Here is a 6,705-nt window from a genome sequence, read left to right as displayed (position 1 = left end):
CCTGCTAGACCCAGAAAACTACGGATCTCAGCAACTGTCGTCGGACGCGACCAATTAAGTACCGCTTCAATCTTTCTTGGATCAACAGAAATCCCCTCCCTGGATATGATATGGCCAAGAAAGACCACTCTATCCATCCAGAACTCACACTTGCTCAGCTTGGCGTACAATTGCTCATCTCGAAGAGTCTGCAGTACCAACCGCAAGTGAGAAACATGCTCTTCCGTATTACGCGAATACACCAAGATGTCGTCAATGAAGACCACGACAAACTTGTCCAAATACTCCCTGAAGACACGGTTCATCAGATCCATGAATATAGCCGGCGCATTGGTCAAACCAAATGGCATCACTAGGAACTCGTAATGCCCATAGCGAGTACGGAATGCAGTCTTGGCTACGTCCTGATCACGGACTCTCAACTGATGATACCCAGATCTCAAGTCAATCTTGGAGTAAATAGAAGTACCCTGCAGCTGATAAAACAAGTCATCAATACGAGGCAACGGATACTTGTTCTTCACAGTGACTCAATTCAGCTGCCGATAGTCAATGCACAGCCGCATCGACCCATCCTTCTTCTTCACGAAGAGAACAGGAGCTCCCCAAAAAGATACACTAGGACGAATGTACCCCTTGTCCAAAAGATCCTGTAGCTGATTATTCAACTCACGCATCTCTGACGGAGCCAGACGATACGGTGCTCTAGAAATAGGCGAAGTACCCGGCATCAACTCTATGCCAAACTCGACTTCCCTAGCAGGAGGAAAACCCGGAATCTCATCAGGAAACACATCTGGAAATTCATCCACAACAGGAATGCTCTCTATCCCAATACTCTCAGCGGACAAATCAACTGCATAGATAAGGTAGCCTTCCCCGCCAGACTCCAGAGCTCGACAGGCTCTCAAAGCTGATACCAAAGGCATCGGGGGTCGCGCTCCCTCACCATAGAAAAACCAACTCTCACTCCCTTCCGGATGAAAGCGTACTAATCTCTGATAGCAGTCCACTGAAGCTCGATAGGTAGTCAGCACATCTATTCCCAGAATGCAATCAAAGTCGTCCATTGCCAGGACCATGAGATTCGCTAACAGAATGTTCCCTTCGAACTCTAAAGGGCAACCCATCACTAGACGCTTAGCCAAAGCAGATTGGCCCGTCGGAGTAAAAACAGACATCACTACGTCTAGTGCAATGCATGGTAACTTATGCCTCTTAACAAAACGTGCAGAAATGAAGGAATGAGATGCACCAGTGTTAATAAGTACAAGAGCAGGTATACCATAAAGCATAAATGTACCTGCGATGACTTTCTCATTCTCCTCCACAGCCTGATCATGTCTCAGGGCAAACACCTGGCCAGAAGCTCGTGGCCTCAAATGAGAACTCCCAGCAGACTATCCCTGCGACCTCTGCTGAACGGTGGCCTGAGAACCCGATCCTGAACCAGAACCAGAACCGCCTCCCCCAGACAGTGGACAATCCCTCCGGATATGACCAGTCTCTCCACAACGGAAACAAGCTCCAGAAGCTCTGCGGCACGTGTCGGATGGATGGTTCTTCCCACAGTGATCACACTTGTCCTTCTTACCGAAACGGACAACACCTCCCGAACCAGAGGAAGAAGTAGACCCGGACTTCTTGAATGACTGGGCACGGGGGGCCAAAGAACTAGCAGGTCTCGACTGAGAGAAAGACCTGTTCCGCCGAATGCTGTCCTCCGCCTGGTGACAACGGCTCACCAAACCCTCGTAGGACATGTCATCACCAACCGCCACACGGTCATGGATCTCAGGGTTAAGGCCCTGAAGGAACAGATTATACTTCATCTCTGAGCTATCAGCAATCTCGGGGCAATAGGATAGCAGATCAAAGAACCTCTGCTGATACTCATCGATAGACATAGTTCCCTGTCGCAGACTCAGTAGCTCGCCTGCCTTCGACTGTCGGAGTGCAGGAGGAAAATACCGCTTTTGGAAAGCTGTACGAAACTCGGCCCAGGTGGCCACTCCTCTCGCCGCAACAAAAGGTGCAGAAGTAAACCTCCACCACCTGCGCGCACGCCCATCCAGAAGATAGCCAAGGGTCTCCACCTTCTGCTCATCGGTGCATTGGAAAGTCTGAAAAGTCGTCTCCATGCGGTCTAACCAGTTCTCCGCATCCTCCGGAGACTCACCTCCAACTAAGGGCTTAGGACCCATAGCTAAGAATCGGCGCACAGTGAAACGCTCGTCGTCATGGTGACGATGACGCCGTTCTCGACGAGGCTCCCGGTCGGCATCACCCCAACGCCCACCAACACTGCCATGAGAACTCTGGTCGTCACGATTTGACATCTACAAAAATACCTCAAGATGAGACTAAATCCCAAGAAATCTTTTGCATGCTCTGATACCATAAATGTAGTGACCCTTACCCAGATCACCTACTAAACAGAACTTAGGCATGCAATTAACTTAATAAAACAGATATCAGAATAAAACTGCGGAAACCAATAACATTATACAATCCCAAGAAAAGGAATCTGTAATTATCCAATAATATACAACCAAATCGAATAGCTGTATAAACCCAAACAACAGTAATAAAGCCTAGACGAAGCTCCAGCTGGCCAACCACTGACTAGCCCCTCCTGGATCCACCCTCCTCGTCCAATCGCAAACCTGCCCCATGGAATAGGGTGTCCAGAAAATACAGAGTACGAGACGTGAGCATAAAACGCTCAGTGCGAGAGTATGAGTATACATGCATGCAAAGTGAACTCCCTATAGACTCGAGGTCAAGGATCAGATAACAGAGACAGACCGGGCCCTGGTATGTAGCACGCTGTGCCGTCGCTTCAGGAGGTGGCTCCCATACCGAGATAACCGTGGAAACACCGGACCCAAATCGATGGAAGCCCATCCACTAACAGGATAGGGTACAACCCTACTAACAGACATCTCGAAGGAGATACAGCAAGATGCAAATGAATGCAGCATAATATCATGGCATATAAATCATGCAGTCACATAATACATGCATGCTCAGTCAGGATATCTCGAACAGTACTTTCGTACCTCAAATACCAGGTAGGCACTACCAGCTCTAAGTCCAAGCCTAAAGTCCGCCTACACAGCGAAATGATACTACTATCATTATAGCGCCCTAAAAGCCTTAACTAAGCTATTGCATACTCCTAAATATTTATAGGAAGCAAAGGCTATACCTTCGTCCGTCGTTAGCCCTTTGATGTCGATGCCTCCAGAACTTTGGCACAACTCCGCTACGACTATCGAACGCATCTCCGACCTCCGGACCAAGCCTAAGAAGACTAGAACAGCTCGAATATGACTAGAAATAGAGAGGAAATCCGGAATTGGCAAGGAGAAATGAAGTCTCGGCCTTCTATTTATAGACAACGATCGGAGCCTCCGATCCTCGATCGGAACGTCCGAACCTGGATCGGAACGTCCGATCCTGCCATCGGAGCTTCCGAAGATCCTGATCTGTCACGTGTCAAAATATCACTTGATGACTTCGGATAGGGGTGATCGGAGCCTCCGGTCCTGATCGGAGCTTCCGATCCAGCCACACGTCATGGATGACGTAATATCATCGGTGCCTCCGATCCTCATCGGAGCTTCCGATCCCGATCGGAGCTTCCGATCGTCCCTTCAGAGCTTCCGATCCGTCCAATTCCCAATTTATTTAATTAGCATTAATCCTTTAATTACTCAATTAGGGCACGGGCTACTACATAAGCTCAGTACTAGAGTATGAGTATACACTATTATATGCGCATGAATGCAAATGAACTGGGTACCAAGACACTCAGGTCAAGAAACTAGCTCATAAACCTGGGCCCAGGTTATATAGCACGATGTGCCGTTGCCTCAGGAGGCGGCTCATATACCTAGTGGATATTGGTGGCCTGATACTAGTACAAGTTTCCAACCATCACGGTGACCTGGCACAAGACTTATGTATTCAACCATCCACAAACTCGTAGGGTGAGCGTCCTACTACAGGATACCTATAAGGTATAGGCTCAATATGCTCATGTATGCAACATACAGTCGTGACATGTTGTATATATAAAGGCATATAAAACATGCAATCACATAACCCATGCAAACACATAATACATGCATACTCAATCTGGATATCTCGAATAATACTTCCGTACCTCATATCTAGGAAAGCTAAACCAGCTCTATGTCCAAGCCTATAGTTTGCACTACAATGCAAAGTACTCATGCATTATAATTTTATTCTAAAAGCCTTAACTATGCTATAGAATACTCTCTATCTACTATAAGGATCCAGAGCTATACCTGCGTCCATCGTCAGCCAACTGATGATGACTGCCCCAAAACTTGGGCACCGCTCCGCAGCAACCTCGGAGCGCCTCGCCAAGCTCCGAACCAAGCCTAAGAAGGTTGGAATCACCCCAAAATGCATATAATACACTAAATACAGAGAGAGAAGGTTGGAAAAGGTGTGAGAAATGTGGCCCTCGGAACCCTTATTTATAGGGCACGGTCAAACGCTCCGATCGGCCGGATCGGATGGTCCGATTTGCATGACTGGCCACGTGTCAAAATCTTGTGACATATGTCCCGCAAACACATTGGGCGGTCCGATCTCTAGGTCGGACGGTCCGATCTCCGTCACATGTCAACTCCAACTTGACACCTCGTTGGACACCTAGCAACGTGTTCGGATGCTTCGTTCTTGGATCGGACGGTCCGATCCTGTCTGAACTCATTTTGCAATTTAGTCCCTTAATCAATTCCTTAATCATGTTTAAGTCCCTTAATCTTGTAAAATGAAACCGGGCTACTACAGTTCTTTTCCTATTTATATGGCCCAAGTCTCTTTCCTTTTTGAAACTCAACCAAATCTATTGTTTTCTTTTTCGCGATCGCAATCGAGCGCAAAAAGTGGCCGCTCGAGCGCGTTATTGCTCTGTCTCAAGGGAAATTTGATTTGCAAGCACACTTGAGCGCAGAAAGTGACCGCTCGAGAGCGCTCCTTCGCTGCCTTTGAGTATGTTTTTCTTCTCTAACGTGCTCGAGCGCATAAATTAGCCACTCGAGCGCGCCTCTGCTCTGCCCCGATGAAAGTTTCTTCACTTCTTGCGCTCGATCGCATAAAGTAGCCGCTCGAGCGCGCTGGTAGACTGCTTCAAGCACCAAATTCCTTCATTAGTCCTATAATTTAGCCAATGAAACCAAGGGAGTAAACCAAATGCACGAATAATAGAGAAATAAAACATAAATGATCCTAAATACACATAATCATGCAAAAAATGCAAAAAAATTCAATAAATCATGTAAAAACGACACCATCATTTGCTAGAACTTGCCATCTTCTCTTCTTTAGCCGAATAATTTCCTCGAAGTTGATTAACAACAAGATGGGAGTCACTGTGTTCTACTAGTCTTTTGGCTCCGACAGCTAAAGCCAGCTTGATACCTGTTATTATAGCTTCATAATCTACTTCGTTATTTTATGCTGCAAACTGGAATTTTATGGAATACTGGAATTTGTTTCCCTGTGGGTTCCCTAATAAAATCCCAGCTCCACTCCCTAATGTGGTTGAAGATGTTCCCTAATAAAATCCCAGCTCCACTCCCTGATGTGGTTGAAGATGCATCGACAAAAACTGTCCAGGTGGGGTGGAACTTTCTGCATCGATTGTTTCCATTTCTAATATGAAATATGCGAGAACTTGGGCCTTGATTGCTGGACGTGATTGGAATTCCAATCCATACTCGCTTAATCTACTGTCCCTTTACCATTCTGTCGGACGCCTCCAGGCTGGAGAGTATTTTCTTCAGAGGATGATTACTTAACACCACTACTTGATGAGATTAGAGATATGGGAGTAACTTTATACCTGCGATGACGACTGCCAGAGCTAATTTTTCAATCTTAGTGTAAAAAAACTCTGCTCCCTGCAACAATTTGCTCACAGAATATACTGGTTTATGCTTGTGTCCTTCCTCTAATGCTAGCACGACACTAACTACTTCAACTGAAATGTTAGATAAAGAAATAAGGTATCACCTTCATGTGGTTTTACAAGCAGGGGAGGTGTGATTAAATACTACTTCAAATCATCGAAAGCTTGCTGACAATCAAGTGTCTACTTGAACCTCTTTCCTTGTCTTAACACATTAAAAAATGGCAAGACTTTGTCTGCTGATAGGAATATAAATCTATTAAGGGAGACAATTCGTCCCGTTAGTTTCTGCACCACATTTATTGTTTTTGGAGGAGACATGTTCAAAACGGCTTTGATCTTCTATGAGTTAGCTTCTATCCCTCTTACCGAGACCATGTAACCCAGGAATTTTCCTCCTCCGACCCCGAATGTGCATTTTTCTGGGTTCAACTTCATCTTATACTTCCTCAGAATGTTAAAAAACTCTTGGAGGTCTCCAATGTGGGTTGAATCTTGCATGCTCTTTACAAGCATGTCATCTATATATATTTCCATGTTGCGCTCAATTGTCTTCTCAAATATCTTGTTTACTAGTCTATGGTAAGTCGCTCCTGCATTTTCTTAGCTCGAATTGCATTACTTTGAAGCAATAAATCCCTCGGTTAGTCACGAAGCTTGTCCTTGATCTTTAGGTACCAACCGTATTTGATTATAGGCTTGGTAGGCATCCAAGAAGCTGAACATCTCACACCCAGCTGTGGAGTCAACCA

Source organism: Henckelia pumila, chromosome 1 (genome assembly GCF_033568475.1).
Source record: "Henckelia pumila isolate YLH828 chromosome 1, ASM3356847v2, whole genome shotgun sequence".
In the NCBI taxonomy this organism is placed as follows: Eukaryota; Viridiplantae; Streptophyta; class Magnoliopsida; order Lamiales; family Gesneriaceae; genus Henckelia; species Henckelia pumila.
Note: the sequence above shows the minus strand (reverse complement) of the source record.